The sequence below is a fragment of the Castor canadensis genome, chromosome 6 (genome assembly GCF_047511655.1).
Source record: "Castor canadensis chromosome 6, mCasCan1.hap1v2, whole genome shotgun sequence".
NCBI lineage: Eukaryota > Metazoa > Chordata > Mammalia > Rodentia > Castoridae > Castor > Castor canadensis.
This window is the reverse complement of record NC_133391.1, coordinates 26,344,762-26,361,922: the sequence shown is the minus strand read 5'-3', so window position 1 is coordinate 26,361,922 and position 17,161 is coordinate 26,344,762. Positions and strand designations below refer to the sequence as shown.

The following is a 17,161-nucleotide window of genomic DNA, read 5'->3' as shown; positions in this document are numbered from 1 at the left end:
AGTTTTACCTCTGTCAACTGTATTCAAGCCTGAGATTCAAAGCATGAAAGTGGCTGAAACACACAAGTACTTCAATCAATCAGTGATTATTCATGCTTAGAGGAGACAGATAGGCAAGTTTTCAGACACACATACACAAAGGAGGATGTTGCCTATAGACACATTCACACCTGTAACCGGAAACCTGACCATTCCATTCCGCACCCCTCCCCACACAAATGCATCACAAATAACAAAAATCAAACTTTATCAAACCTCAGATTTTGCATATGTCCCAGTCTCAAAAAACAAGATGCAGAATTAAATGTGGAAGAAGGGAGTAGAAGGACCTGAATTGCTTTTGTGAGTAAATGGTGGGGGGAGGGATTCATTTTGAAAGAGATTCACAGAGAAGGGAAAGAAGATCGAGTGAAGGAGGAAGGAAGCCTGAATTACTCTAGGGGCTGACCATGTACCGTGATTCATTCTCTCCAAGGAGAGAATGCAGAACAAGAAAAAGACAAAATGAAAACTTAAGAGGAAGGATTATTTGTAAAGGGGTTGAAAAAAATTTTCTTCTCCCTAATATGCTTTAATTTTTATAGTACAGACCTTGGCTCAGACAATGACCTTCTCCATCAGGAACTAATACTTTTTCTCTCACTCGGAACTTTCAAGAAAACTTGGAAGCAATGATAAAGAGCTTGTGTGACATTCACATAATGGGCACTATAGAACAGGTCAATTGAAGTAAGATAGACCTACATGTATTAACGACGAAAAAGTATCAAAAACATACACTTGAACGGAAAGAAAATTTACAGAATGATACATTTAACATGATACCATCCACTGAAAGGTTCAAAACTAGAATAGCCAATAATTTTCATAGAAAACTATAGATGAATAGAAATGATAAACAGCAAATTCAGGATAGATCCTGTCTTCAGGGAGGGAATGAAGGGAATGCAGTTGGGTAGAGGTGGCTGGAAGAGGCTACATTTCTATCTGCAATTTTGTATTACTCCCTTTCTTCTCTGTGGGAACAGGAAATGTCACCTGAGTTTTAAAAAGCACATGACCACCTACCTAGAGATTAGGATTTCCAGTTTCCCTTGCAGCTATATATGGTCATGTGACTAAATTCTTATTATGGCAATATGATTAAAAGTGATGTATATAAATGGGGCATGGTGATGTATGCCTATAATCCCAGCACTTGGGGGACAGATGTAGGAGGATCTCAAGTTCAAAGTTAGACTGGTTGCCTAGTGAAACCCTGTCTTAAAAAACAAAAAGAAAACAAAAGTTGTATGACTCCCCACTTCTTTCTTAGAGGAAATAGCTTGTCCTTCTAATTTTTTGTTCATCTCTCTCAAGTGCTCTAGAATATGGATAAACTGCTGGCAGCCCAGTCTTAAAGCTCAGCGCCAGAGGACAGCCTGAATGGGTCCAGTCTTATAGTGTTCCATGATATGTCACTTTCATTCATTCATCCAACAAATACTATTGAGCATCTACATTGTTATTAGGGATCCAGTGGTGAAACAACGCTGATGTGGTGATGACCTGTGGAGCATAATTTTGCTCCTGAGATCTCTGGATTTGAACTTGCTGTTGAGTAGCCTCTGTGTTTTTATTTTACACCTCATTTGTGTTGAAGGAATATTGCAGAAAGGCAGTGATTTCAAATGACTCTCCACCTAATCAAAACAATTTGAACAAAGGTTTTGAAGAGGACTTCTGGGAACTTTCAAGAATTTTAAAGTTTGCTTTGATTCTTTAAAAATGGTGTTTGACATTGATCTACCATTTGATCCAGCAATACCACTCTTGGGGATATACCCAAAAGAATGTGACACAGGTTACTCCAGAGGCACCTGCACACCCATGTTTACTGTGGCACTATTCACAATAGCCAAGTTATGGAAACAGTCAAGATGCCCCCTACTGACGAATGGATTAAGAAAATGTGGTATCTATACACAATGGAATTTTATGCTGCCATGAAGAAGAACGAAATGTTATCATTCGCTGGTAAATGGATGGAATTGGAGAACATCACTCTGAGTGAGGTTAGCCTGGCCCAAAAGACCAAAAATCATATGTTCTCCCTCATATGTGGACATTAGATCAAGGGCAAACACAACAAGGGGATTGGACTTTGAGCACATGATAAAAGCGAGAGCACACAAGGGAGGGGTGAGGATAGGTAAGACACCTAAAAAACTAGCTAGCATTTGTTGCCCTTAACGCAGAGAAACTAAAGCAGATGCCTTAAAAGCAACTGAGACCAATAGGAAAAGAGGACCAGGAACTAGAGAAAAGGTTAGATCAAAAAGAATTAACCTAGAAGGTAACACACATGCACAGGAAATTAATGTGAGTCAATTCCCTGTATAGCTATCCTTATCTCAACCAGCAAACACCCTTGTTCCTTCCTATTATTGCTTATACTCTCTCTTCAACAAAATTAGAAATAAGGGCAAAATAGTTTCTGCTGGGTATTGAGGGGGTAGGGGGGAGAGGGAGGGGGCGAAGTGGGTGGTAAGGGAGGGGGTGGGGTCGGGGGGAGAAATGACCCAAGCCTTGTATGCACATATGAATAATAAAAAAAATGGTGTTTGATTACTGTGAAATATATCATGCACGTAGAAGTGTATAAAACTCATGTGGACAGTTTAAATAATAAAGGCACAGAATAAGAAATGGCATGCTATGGGTGATTCAGAAACTTCTCATGGCGCCATCTTGATCGGGCTGCTCTCATTCTCACCAACCCAAGTAATATATACTGTCTAAGTAATACAACCATTCTGTGCATGTATTGAGGCAAGTCATAATAATTCATTAGTTCTCACTTCTATGTCTTATTTTATTGTGTGACTATATCAACTTATTCATTTTACTGCTGTTGGAGAATGAGATTGATCCTTCTCTGTATAGGACTTTTAAGAACATCTTTGTATAATACCCCTTCTGTCATAGAGTAGAGTTTCTGTGTGCTGTATTTATATTTATGAATGGGAATTTCTGGATCATAAGATATGCCAATGTACAGTTTTCCTTAGTAACATCAGGATGACCTTGTTTCCCAAGGGGCTATAATAATTTACACTATCACCAGCAACTACTTGTTGCTCAATGTGGATTTAATTTGTATTTTTTCTGATTATCTATAAGGGTAGGCATTTTTTCACATACACAGGGTCATTTATTTGTGTTGCCATTACTCTGAAATGTCTATTTTTACAACTGTGTTGTTTTTCTTATTGATTCTACATTTGTATCATTTGACAGTAATATGTATAACAAAATTCTCATTCTGTGATTTCTCTTTTTACCTCCTTATATTTTGTCATGAATACAGTTTTTATTTTTAATGTAACAATATCCCTCTTACTTTAGTTACCCCATGCAAATACCATACTATTAGGTAGGACAAATCTCCCATTCCTTGTTCTTCTCTTTCTTTCTTTCTTTCTTTCTTTCTTTCTTTCTTTCTTTCTTTCTTTTTCTTTCTTTCTTTCTCTCTCTCTTCCTTCCTTCCTTTTCTCTCTCTCCCTCCCTCCCTCCCTTCCTCCTTTCCTCTCTTTCCTTTCCTTTCTCCTTCCCTCTATCCCTTCCTTCCTTCCTTCCTCTTTTTATTTTGCATTTGTATTTAGGTTTTGGTTTTGCTTTTTGTTTTTGAGACAGGGTCTCACTATGTAGCTCAGACTAGTCTCCAACTTGAGATCCTCTTGCTTCAGCCTCCCAGTGCTGGAATTACAGGCCTGCATCACCATGCCTGGTTTCCTTCTTTTTCTTATTAGAGATTATAATTTTCTTTCTATTCTATTTTAACTTCAGAAGCACATTGTCATATTGTTCCATTGCTTTTTGTAGACCAATTTGGGGGACAATTTTGGCACTAGCTCTCATTGTTTTTTTTTTTTTTTTTTTGGAGGTACTGGGGATTGAACTCAGGGCCTTTATCTTGAGCCACTCCACCAGACTTTTCTTTTGTGAAGGGTTTTTTGAGACATGTCTCTGGAAATATTTGCCTGGGCTGTCTTCAAACCGTGATCCTCCAGATCTCTGTCTCCTGAGTACAGGCGTGAGTCACCGGTGCCCGGTTCTCATTGGTTTTTAAATCTACTTTTGCATGTTTATCATAAATCTGACTTTACACTTTGCTATTTTTATATTCCTTGTAATTTTGGTTCAGCGTTAAACATAGAAAGTAAGGAAAGACGTAATTGGGAAAGAGCTGTTTATACAAGAGGAGGCTGAGGGTCTAGCTCAGTGGTGGAGTGCTGGCCTAACATGCAGGAGGCTCTGGTTTTGATCCTCACAACTGAAGGGGGAAGAAAAAGGTTTGTATTGTTGCTTAAAGGGTACATTTATACATTCTAGACATTGAGGGAAAAAACTTTGGATGGAAAGTAAAAGTCAAAAAAGTTCAACTTGAGAAGCAGGCCTGTGCCTGATCTGCTTGAGTGTGGTGAGGAGCTAGAGGCTGCTGGCTGCCGGCTGGCCCAGATTGGGTTGGGATGGCTCAGTTGCATTCTGGAACATTCCCCGAGGGAGAGAGCAGAAGATCTTGAGGTAAACATTGAGGGTGGGAAGGAATGAGTTCATTATGTAAATAATAGTTGCAAGCCAGATGTTCATAGCTGGGGTATACCTTACTTGCCTGAGGTAATGGTACAATGCATTTTGAGCTAGTTTTCATATCCTCAAGGGCCTTGCTATCAAATCCAAAATTACTCCCTCTCCTCAGACAGCTTTCCTCAAACTGCTGAAAAAAAGAAACAGTTAGGGTGGTCTCACATTGAGGAAGTTTTTGGTGAAGTGTGTTACATGTGAACAGGAAGAAATCAGGAATTAAGCAATCCAGATAATTACTGTCATGAATGCTAAGCGGTAGAGAGAGAGAGACAGAGAGACAGAGAGAGAGAGAAAGATTTTGCTTTTCAGCATTTATACTGAAGTACATAAAGTTAAAAAAGAATGTAGTAGAGCTAATTTTTAAAAAAAAACTAAACCTATAGTTGCTCAGATCTATAAAAATCAAAAGGACAAATGTGACCTAAACCTACTTTACTGAAGCAAAATTTCACAACCTGGTATTTAAATTGAGCTTTGGGCCACTCAAATAATCCCACAGGCATATAAAATCTGATAGTATATCTGCATCTAAGAATTCTGTTTTGGGATTTGGAATCCCAATTGCCAACCTGGGAAAACTTGCTTACACTTGCTCAAAGTCTCCAATTAGTTCGTCTGACCCCCTTGTATACTAATAAATGGCCCATTACAGAACATTAAAACTGAATTCTTTCCATTAAAAAATGATTTCCTTGCTAGTGAACATGATTAAGTTTAATGCACAGTGTTAGTTAACATTAGTTTGTTCTAATGTACAGTGAAAGCTTTCTAGTGCGAAGTACTTACAGCACTAATTAGGCTTTCTGGTTCAGTCAATTAGCTGATAGGGGGATGAGTCTTCTACAGCAATCTAAATATTGCTTATATTCTTAGTTTGTTTTTGGTCTATTACTTTTTGATCAAAAGACCTAGAAACTCTAATGTAAAATTGTATAATGAGCCTTGGAAAATTATGAGCCTAAAGAGACATTTTGATCACCTTATCAGGTCAATTTTCAAGTTTTATTTGGATATGCAAATGACCAAGTACCTCTTTTGGATTCTGGCCCACTCCTCATCCTGCCTAAGGCTATGCAGTTCTCATCTAGTAAAGTGTCATACTCACACAGTAGGCCTCCATTGGTTTTGTTGAGACAAATGTTATAAAATAATTCTGAGAGACTGCTGTTACTGAGCCAGACCTCTTCTTCCCAGTATGCCAATCACTGTAAAACAAGATTTGCAGAAGAGAAGGTTTAACTTGAGGTGGTCAGTCCTGAGGACAAGGTTTAAGACTGCTTATGGGATAAAGAAACAGGGTGGTCTGAGGCATGGGGAAAAGTGATTAGAAGTAAGGAAATGTAAAGAGTCTGTGCATGTGTAATTAAACTTCATGGCTTCACAGGGCATATGCTCAAAAACAGTGGTGTTAACATGCTCCAGAGGTGGAGTTTTGACCCTCTAACATCAAAAGGTAAGCTACTGGACACTTGTGCAGGCCCATGTTGTTTCAAACCTGTTCAAACTACCTCCAAGTTCCTGAAAATTAGGCCAGATAACCTTTACCATTGTGATCCATGTATCAAAGGGTAGTAGCTATGGGACCTCTAAAATTCATGATGAAAGCAAGTAACTGAAAGCTAGTGAAGCTAGAGGGTTCTGGTTTTCCTTTGTTTTCACTGATAATTAAATTTTCTGAAACATTTATCTAATAAATCAGTAAGTATATATTTACTGAGCACTTAGATATTCTTAGGATTGTCAATGATCAGCCCTTAGGAGGACACAAACAATGTATAACCTGCCAGTAGAGGGCAGAAACATAGGAAAATCATTACATGTATATTTGAAATTCCCATTTTTACTTTCAACCACTCCAGTAGGGAATCCATTTTGTTGTTCAGTTAATTCTAGGGAAGAACATTGGGTAAACTGAGAGTAGCCAAGTTACTTTAAGAACAGGGTAAATTCCTGCAAAAGAAGTTTCTAGCAGAGAAACGGGAGGCTAGAAAACGTGGTCAGAGAATGACATAAGAAAAGCTAGAAGGCAATGAGTTTTTATGAGAGGGTCAGGGATGGGGAAGTAAAGAAAGACTGAAATTCCTCTGTGGAATGGATCTTTAGAGTCCAAGATACTTAATGAAAATTTTAGAAACTCCTACTCAGTAATATATAAACAACCTCTTCATTTTTCTAAGAAATCCTCACTTAAAAATACATCTTTTCAAGGATTTTGTTGGGACCTTTGAAAGAGCATAGACTTGTCTTAAAAACAAGAACTGGTTACATTCAAATTACAGCAATGTTGAAAGAAACATGACAGTATATATTTAAGTGTCCATTTATGTGGAATGAACTATATATAGAGTGATAATTTTTGAAACCAAATAGGACACATTGTTTGAATAATGTGATTTGGTTGATTGGTAATTAAAATTTCTGAAATGTTTTTCCAATCAATCAATAAACATATATTTATTGAACACATACATGTGCCCACCATTGTGCATGGTGAGCCCTAAGGAAAACTGAAAGAAACAAATACCAAGGGGATTCAGTAATTTTAGATCATTTTAAACTAGTTTAGTTTGCAGCTAGTGTAGAAAGCCCACACCATAGGATCACTAATTGCATGCTTTCGGGAAGTTGAATAGGTCAGGGAAGGTTTTAATAAATTTTTTTACTGGGTTACTAAGGTAGGAATTTTACTCACTGAACTAGTATTTATTTATTACCTGAGGTATGCCAGATGCCCTGTTGGGCTCTAGGCACATCCATAAAGCCCTTTAGAAGATCATGATCAAAGGCAGGGGGGAGAAAAAGACATGCACACAAATATTATGAAAAGTGCTATTACCATTACAATTATTGGTACTGCAAGGTTAGCTTGACTGAACCTGAATCTTGACCTGCTGAACTGGGATTTGGTTGTTCAAGGTGGAGAGTTGAGAATCTTTATGTCTAGATAATGATAGGAGGTGAGGTGAAATGATTTAGTGAAATATGTTCGATCAATAAGAATATACAAGAGACAGGAAGTAGATGTAGCCTTGTTTAGCAGAGATTTGAGGACTTGGTTGGTAGCCATATTGCAAGACCTTCCATGAGCTCTTCCTATTTTCAGTATGAGTCCATACTTAGCAAATGAATCTTTAGAAAACAGTGCATCTTTTGCCCTGCTCTTAAAAGTCTCTGGATTATTTAGGCTCCTTATTCTGACTTTAGAGATTTTCTACGGTTTGGCCTCAACATATAACTTTGACCCCAAAAATAGCATTTATCTGTACTTCAAATAATTACTTTGTTTCTCTCTACTCTTCCAGAGATATATTTAATTCTAGTAAACCTTGACTTCTTTATTGTCTCTTTATCTTTAAAAAAAAATTCTGCTAACTGGTAAAAGACTTTTTTCTAATATTGTTGCTGTAGCAAGTTCCTGCTGGTCCTCTTTCAACCTCTCCCACAGTGTGTGAGTTCTTCCTCACCTGAATATGCACCTATAATTTCTTTCTTTCTAGGCTGTAGTTTCTTATATTACACTCATTTTTACACATCTATGTTTTCAAACTCCTTGATTATAAGAGATTCTTATTGCACCCAATATTTGTCTCTCTTCTAAATTCTCTTATTCATAGCAACTACCATGATGTAACACTATAAAATATAATTATAAAGAACAAAATTGAGTACTGATGGAGTTGGTAGTGAGAGACTTGAAGATCCAAGATGGAAACACAGTAGAGGTTTTGAGTTGTGTTACTATTTAAATGGAAATTAGGAGGTCTTCCCTAAATGCGTTAATAGCTGTGACTATGCAAAACTGTTACATCCTCCTTATTTATTTTGTAATGAGATTGACAGCCTCATTTAAACAATACTGCAAATGCTTTTGTTGAGCATTCCAATACGCAATTGTCCCAACAGTTTTAATTAATGAATAAAAAGTAGTTTCAATGTGATCACTCTCTGAGAATGAATAAGATACTGAAGATTTTTGTTCCCTACTTGCCTAATAAAGTTTTAATGAAGGAATAGTATATTTTTAAAAAATAAAATTATTTGAGAGAAGAGCAGAAGGATACAGGGAGAAAATCTGAATGTGCACAGTATCATGAAAGATAAGTTCGAAAAATTACAAAGATGCGCATGAAATAAAACTGCACATTATTTCAAATCAATGGTGCTGATCTGCATTTGCTAATATATTTCTGGCTATAGTCAGTTGACCACTCAAGGTGTTTTCTTCATACTTGCAGTAGGTAAGCATTTTTCAAATGTGGAAAATGAGGCCCATAACGATCAAATAAATAGGCTTTTAGTTTCTTTCTTCCTATAACTTGTGCTCTCTTCCCTAGCCATAGAAAGAAAAACTTAGTAAATGAGGAATTCATTACTGTGTACTCTTTCCATAGTTCACACTCTTGCTCTATTCCATTGTTTTGGCCTCAGATACTATTCTAAAATACTGATTTCTTCAAATAGAGATGGTCTTATCTCATAGTTTAGGTAAGTTAGCTTTTGTTTGATCTCTCCTCTTCTAGTTATCCATCTAGAAACTTTACAATATTGGTATTGATCTCCCTTTAATTGAGGTCTTAAATTACTAATCTAGATATAATATTATGACTACTACTGTTATTATTATTTCTGTGATTAAAAGAATGAGCCCCACCCCCCAATTTTTGAGATGTGCTCAAAGTCACTGGGATTCCAATACTGGTTGGCTTGTGTTCCTGCTCCTTCCAGATTCTTTTGTTGTAGCCCTAACTTCAGAAGAGATCTTATTTGGAAACAAGGTCATTATGGATGTAACTGGTTGGGAGGACATTATACTTAATGCTCTATGGCTGGTGTTCTTCTAAAAGGGGGAAGTTTGGACACAGACACGTCACATGGAAAAGGTCAAATGAAGATGAAAACAGAGATTAGGGTGGCCTTCTTACAAACTAGGGAATATTAAAGATTGCCAGCAAAACACCAGAAATTAGGGAAAAGGCAGAACAGATTCTTCTTTAAGGCTCTCAGAAGTGACTGGCCTTGCCAACACCTTGATCTTGGATTCCTAGACTCCCTAACTGTGAGACAATGAATTTCTCTTTTATAAATTGCTCATTTATGATATTTTGTTATGACTGCCATGGTAAATGAATACAGCTTCCAACCCAGATCACTGAAATCCTTTTTCTTGCTCCTATGCTACAGCTGCATTTTCTGAATACATGGTGGTTTGACTTGGGTATTAAGGCATAGGCTCCTGAGGCAAAGTTATTGGCAGACCCACAAGATAACATGATATCTGCCATGACATCACAGAAAGTTCTATCTGGAAGCTATTATTTGTTAGAGGCCATGATCAAAGAGTTAAATGTTTGTCTGTTACAGACTTGATTAGGAGGAGGAATTCTAGGTATAAAGAACAACTTATCCTATAATCAAAATAGGAAAAAGGTAGGACTGTTGATTAGAAAAAAAAGATTACAGAGAAGTAGATAGCTTGGGGAAAAGTTCTGAATAGGCCAGAAAGGATGGAGAGCTTTTGAAATGTTAGAAAAACTCATGGGGGATTTCCATTATTATTTATATTTTTGTAAGAAAGTCTATTGTCTACAGGAAGATACTCTACTGACAAAGTGTTATTCTTTATAGAAGAAACTCAGTCAATCCCCATCACCCTTTCTTATCTTAGAAAATAAAAAACTGCTCCCTCCAGTGGGTTTGCAGTAGTCCTGTGTGGGCCAGTAGAAACCCAAATGTTTAATACATTGTTTGGGTTTTCCTTAGGGCTGCTAATGCATGATCCTAGGCACATATATGTGCTCAGTAAATATGTATTTATAATTTATTATACAAATATTTCACAAAGTTTAATTACCAGTGAAACTGAGGGGAAACAGGAACCCTCTAACTTCACAGGCTTTCAGGTACTTGCTTTCATCATGAATTTTAGAGGTCACATAGATAAACAGTATAATCCCATTAGGTTTATTCCAGATTACCACTGACATATGGCTCATGATGGAAACATTTGCCTACCCTGCTTTTAAGGAACTTAGAGGTAGTTCAAACAGGTTTGAATCCACCAATCCTTCACTTCGGCCTGAGAAAATGTACAATGCATTACCTTTTGATGTCAGAGGGTCAAAATTCAACTCTCAGAACACACTGACACCCAGAAGGTGCTGGAAAGCCTTCAGGCTTGAATCCCTGAGTCAGTCATCATTGTCCTCTTCTGATTCTTCTGCTACTTGGATAGAATCTTTGTCAAGTCATCTTCCCAATCATGCATCCCTCAAATATTTGATGGTCACCTTGAACTCAGGAATCTCATACCCCAGGTCACAGGCATGCTCTGAGGTCAGCACATGGTCCTTACATACTTTGTAGTCTATAGTAGGGTCACTACACCTCTCTTAAGAGCAGTGTACAGGCCTCGCTGCCTTAACTGTGTCTCCATGGAGTTCGGGAACTGCTTCACGAGCCCAGGAGCCAGGCTCAAAGTGAAAGTTTCTTTGTCTGCATCTCTGGTGCAATCCATTTCCAAGTATTTCATGAACTACTCATTCATTTCCTCCTTAATGCGGTTGGTCAAAGCTAGACTAACTCCACTCCTAGACTTCTTGCTGATCTGGCTGGTTCAGGTTGTCTTTGTACTTTATGCCTTGGACTGGAGCCCCAAGTTACCATTATTATCTTGCTTTGGCCAAACAGAGTCATTTGTTGCTGCCAAGAGTTCTTGATATCCTTCAGTGTGTTGTTCCTCACATTGGCCACAGAGAGGATGAAAAACTACTTGTATGTGTCCACATACTTCCAAAGCTCTTCTATCAGGTTCTGTTTCAGTTCCAAGTTTTCTTGGCCATTTTGGCTAAGGAAACATTCTTCTTATTCTTGGATTTGGGCATCATGATGAAGCCATGTACTAGAATGATATTATCTTAGAAAAAACAATTCTGATAACAGGATGGGCTTGAATGGAAGTTAATGGAAGTTATTAACTTCGTTATGATGATTATTATTCTAAACCAGGTCCACTTCGTTTCACCTGTGCCCCAACCCAGATCTCCACTACTTGCCTTTCCTCTTGGCCAGAGAAGCTCCAACAATGTGTTTTACCAAACCATTGATTCTCTGCCACAGCCAGTCACTAGTATACAATATCACCAATCGGCTCAGCCTTCTCTGGAGCAAAGACTTCCTCTGCTACAACTTCCATAGCATCTATATAGTGGGAACCAACTGTGCATGAAAACTTTGATTTTCTCAGCAATTGCCCACAGGAACCAGGTAATATAATGCAGAAGTATATGGGAACCAACTAATAGGATTATAGTCAGCAGTCAGCAGATGCATAGCTTCCTGTTTTGGATGAGTTCTAAGAAGAGGTACTATTTATTATTACCAATCACTTGTGAGTTTTTGTTTTTTATTAGATATTGTAACCAACTTCCATTATTTTTGTTTCTTCTCTGCTTCATTTGCTTTTCCTTCCCTCCTACTTTCCTAAGACTAGCTTTCCTCACCCCCTAAAAACAAAATAAAGCACCAGCATGTATCTTTTGCTTCCATCTCTGGGATACACTGTGACAACTATATGAAGAATGATCCTGAAATCAGACTCTCCAAATGGTGTTTTGAAGTTATATTACCTATGGTCTGAAGGTACAGCCTGACAGTGATGTTTCAGTCAATGGCAGCATGCATCTATAAGGTAAGTTTATAATGGAGTTGAAAAATTCATATGGCTTAGTGACATGATAGTTACCGTAAAGTCATAGCAAATGCCTTACTTGTATTTGTGATGATGCTGGTGTAAATAAATCTACTTTTCTGTTAGTTGTATAAAAATATGTCAAATATAATTAATTAGGTTCATGATATCTGATAATAATAATAAATGACTATGTTGATAATCTTTTTATGTACTGTGCTATACTTTTCATTGCTATTTTAGAGTGTATTCCTTCTACTTGTTAAAAAGTTAACTGTGAAAGAGCCTTGGGCAGGTCCTTCAGGAGATGTTCCAGAAGAAGGCACTGTCATCATAAGGGATGACAGCTGCATACTTGTCATTGCCCCTGAAGATCCTCCAGTGGGATTAATATATGTCAGCAGAAGACCATGATATTGATGGTCCTGATTCTAGATAGTCCTAGGCTACTGTGTGTGTCTTAGTTTTTATCAAAAGAGATTAAAAGCAGAAAAAATGGACAGTGCTACATAACCTAGACGTGTATTGGGTCTTACCACTCAGGTTTGTATATGTTCTATAATGTTCATACAGTGATGCATTTTTTAGAACATATGCCCATTGTTAAGTGCCACTTAACTGGATAAGGATCCCCATCATGCAGTGACAACACAATTATTGAAGTTTTTTCCTGCTAAGTGATGTATATGTTTACAGTACTGTTGGTGATAAAAGTTTCATGGCTATATTCACTAAAACTCCTGTTGTATACACTTCGTATGCACGGATTTCTACATGATAATCCTACCTTAATAAAGAGTTTTTATACAGTTTATTTTTAATTAGGAGAAGTATGCATGTGCAAGACAAAATGTTGGGAAAGAAAGTGGCTACTGCACTTGATCAGAATGGGGGCATGGATAATTAAAAGGATTTTTTGTATGATAGCTACTTTTGACAGCACTGGAGGCCTTGGTTAAAGAAAACCATAGGCCTTAGGTACTTACTTACCAAGCGAAAATGCTCTGTCGAAGCCATAGATTTGAAGGAGATTCTTATCTCATACAGCCACTTGGCAGGGTGTGCTGGAAATCAGGCATAGGGTCTTTTATAAAGTGATGCAGCAGAAAAGTCTGAAAGCACAGTCTCATCAGAGTCTTATGCCTAAATTTTATATCTCATGGGTAATAGTTAGAAATGTTGGAAATTTGAGTAGACAAGTCTGAGAATAGTAAACCTCAAAATTCCTCATGGATATCCTCTGCCTTTGTTAGAGAAGAATGGCTTCCATTTATCTGAGTCTTGTCTTCGATACATAATACTATAGACTGGATGCTTATAAACAATAGAAACTCTCTTCTCATGGTTCTGGAGGCTGGAAAATCTGAAGTCAGTGTCACGGCATGTTTGAATCCTGGTGAGGATAACCTTTTGGGTCCATAGATGGCACCTTGTATCTGTGTCAGCACTCTAGAAGCACACTAGAAGGGGAGAGGTAGCTCTCTGATGTTTCTTTTATAAGGACATTAATACCATTCAAGAAGTCTCTGCCTCATGACCTAATCCTCTCCCAAAACCCCACCTCTTAACAACAATACACTGATGATTATATTTCAAATACAATTTGGCGGTAGGGACCAAACAATTCAGAACATAGCAACTGAATGCTATTCAATTATCTCATCTGAGAAGATGCCTTGTAAAATGATGTTCGTTCTTCTAAAGATGTGCCACCACCACTTCTCTAATTCCTGAAGCCCAATATTAGGATTGGGTCTCAACGCAGCCTCAGTGGGAGAATTAAAAACCCCCTTTTAAGAAGGAAAAGCCTATAAAAAGAAGAAATTTTGGAATTTATTATTAAGTGCCAACAGAAATTAGCTGAGTATTTTGGATGGTGGATCTTGAGGTATTTGCCTGGGGATGAGGAAGAGACATCTGAACATGAAAGAAAAATATTCATTGACATGACAAGCACTCTACAAACTCAGGGTTCAATGTTTTGGCAGACATTCATGCTTGTGGTATTTTATTGGACTGGCTTAGAGGCTTGAAATGACAATAGTTGTAAAAAGTAAAGAGAACAGAACATTCTTGGGATGTCATTGAGGAAGGTGAGAGAAGGCTCATAGTTGTGAGAACACTAATATAGTTTTGCTAACTAAGACCCACCATTTAGCTATAGTCCCAGAGAGGGCCTCAGGGAAATAAAATGAAGGACTCTAGCTCCACTAAGGCAATAAGGAAGACACTGGAGAGGAAGACACAAAAATCTTTCAGACACTTACTGATGGTTGTTTGCTGCAGGTTGTGGTTAAGAGTAGGATATGCCATAGAAGGAGACTTTCTATTGTTTTTAGGGATATTGGGATTCTATAATGTCAGGGGCCAATTGACAGTACTTATCAATCAGAGATTACATGGATTTAACCACAGAATTGGAAGTAAAGGTAGCAAAGCAATTTTGATAATCAGGGTTCCTTTACTTGTAGGAATCTAGGGCAATGGCTAATATGTCATGGTATTCCTAAGAGTGATATATAGGAGTGACTCATTAAGGTATTATTCAATTTTTGTCTAAATATAAAAACAGAGCTGGCAAATAGAAGTTAGTTACTATAACGGAAAATCGGGGACTCTCTTTCAGTTTACAAATCTAAGCCAGTTTATAGATATAGATCCCGTTGATTGAATGGGAAGCTGGATTACCTTGAGGAAAGACCCTACAATATTACCACAGTATATCCAGTAAATATTACTCAAGGCCTTCAACAAAGGACATGTGCCCATTTACCAGAGAATGAAAGGGGAATACAAAATTGTTTCAAACATATGAAATTTGTAACCTTACATGGAATGCTGTCAAGTCACTCAGGTAGAATGAGGGCATATGGAAGGCAGGTGATAAGTAGATTGCTGGTGCAAGACTGGGCATAGTGGGTCCTGTGGATCCTTGTTTCCAACCTGTGATATTTTTCTATTCCTTGAAGATATACTTGAGATAGATCTCATAAGCTGCTAGCAGAACTCTATCACTGTTTTTCTTACCAGTGGGGCAAATTCCATCATGTTAGGAAGGGTAAATAGGAAGTTCCTATAACTGCCCCATCCTTTAGATAATACTGTGGATTAGCAGCAATATTGCATTCCTACAGGGATTTCGGAGATTAGCACCTTTATTAAAAACTTGAAGGATATGGAGAGAGTGGTTTCTATTCTATCCTTGCTCAATTCACCCTATTGCCCTTAGCAATGACCTGATCATGATAAGATCACAGGACAGGGTTGTCATAAATTTGGATCCCCAATCTTAGTGGCTATATCATATATAGTTCTTATTTCAGTAGGTGAGCAAAGCCTCAGGTACTTGGTATACAACTCGATTTGATGAATGCTTTCTTAGATTCCCTCACTGTTTTGCACAGGGTTAAACAACTCTTCTGCTTCCTTCTATAACTTGGGGGCCCAGATCATCTTGCCATTATTCACATTGTCACATTGATCATCTGTGTTTGTGACATCATGCCAACTAGACCTAGTAAGAGATGGAATGTAATCAAGATCTTCTTCCCCCTCCCCATCCCTCTCCTTCTCTCTTTCCTTGTTCTCCTCTTCTTTTCCTCCTCTTCCCTTCCTCCTTTCCTCCTCCTCCTCCTCCTCCTTCTTCTTCTTCCTGATGGTGTGAACTTTGAACTCAGGGCCTCCCACTTGCTAAGCAAGTACTCTACTACTTGAGCCACACTCTAAGACTTTTTTCTTTAGTTTGTTATTCAAAAGTGGAACCAGGATCCTCTAATATGTTAACAGGATTCTCTAACTTTTACCTCTTAAGTACAGTAGGTAAGATTACTGCTGACTTGTTTTTTGAGACAGGGTCTCACTAACTTTTTGCCAGGGCTGGCCTCAAACCATGTCCTCCTCTCTGACTTTCATTTTTTAATCATTAAGAAGGATGTACCTTGCACCTTTTATCACCAGGAAAGATGCCCAGTACTTGGTAGCCCTTTTTAGGTTTTTGGAAGACAGCATATATTACTTATTTAGAAAACTGCCAGTGTATAATTGGGTACAGTGTAGGAATGATTCTTGTCAACAAGTGCAAGCTGTATTACAAGTTACTCTGTCAGCTGGACCACATGACCCAGAAGTTCCAATAGTGCTGGTGGTAATAATCATGTTGAAAAAAGATACCCCAGGCATGTCTTGGGGCAGATATTTAGGGTTCTGGAGCAAGACTATTTATTCTTTTTAAAAATAATTCCCAGTGAAGGCTGGAGGTGTGGTTTGAGTGGTAGAGTATCTATCTTGCAAGCACAAGGGTCTGAGTTCAAACCCCTGTACCATCAAATAAAAACAAAAAATAAGTAACTCTCAATGTGTTCTAAAGCTCCAATAGAGACTGAGTGAATGAATATGAGATACCAAATGAGAATGAGACTAGAGCTACCCATTATGGATTAAAATTTTCTGCACCTTAAGCATCATAATGAAAAGTGGGTATAGCAGAAGTCATTGTAGGAAAGAAACTGTACATCCAAGATCGGAACTAAGTAGATTCAAATGCACAAGTGAAATACAAAGGGCACAGACTCCCAAGTCACTTACATTTAATGTACCATGAGCCTTCCTTATGACCAGTTAAAATAGTGAAAACTTTGTTTTATTTCATAGATGGGTTGGTAAGTTATATTGTGGATATCCAAAAATAGATTGCTTTGGCATTAAACACTCTTAGGTGTGATTTTGGTAGCCAACCTTCACAGTGGACAGAAAAAGAGCAGTTCACATGGTTGTCCACTTTGGAGAAGGTAGATTATGTCGAGTGTTCAGCATCTTCTAGCCGGTGGTCACTGGAATTATTCAGTA

The 17,161-nt window shown here is 37.9% G+C and overlaps 1 long non-coding RNA gene and 1 pseudogene across 1 annotated transcript in view; one reads left to right on the top strand and one right to left on the bottom strand.

Moving 5' to 3' along the window:
* The window catches only part of LOC141424026 (uncharacterized), a 219,913-nt gene extending 207,603 nt beyond the window's left edge, over window positions 1–12,310 (top strand). Inside the window, exon 4 of the long non-coding RNA XR_012448825.1 lies at window positions 12,114–12,310. This is a non-coding gene — a long non-coding RNA (uncharacterized lncRNA). The remainder of the gene's footprint in view (window positions 1–12,113) is intronic.
* LOC109697781 (mRNA turnover protein 4 homolog pseudogene) lies at window positions 10,887–11,510 on the bottom strand (annotated as a pseudogene).
* Window positions 12,311–17,161: the final 4,851 nt, after the last annotated feature.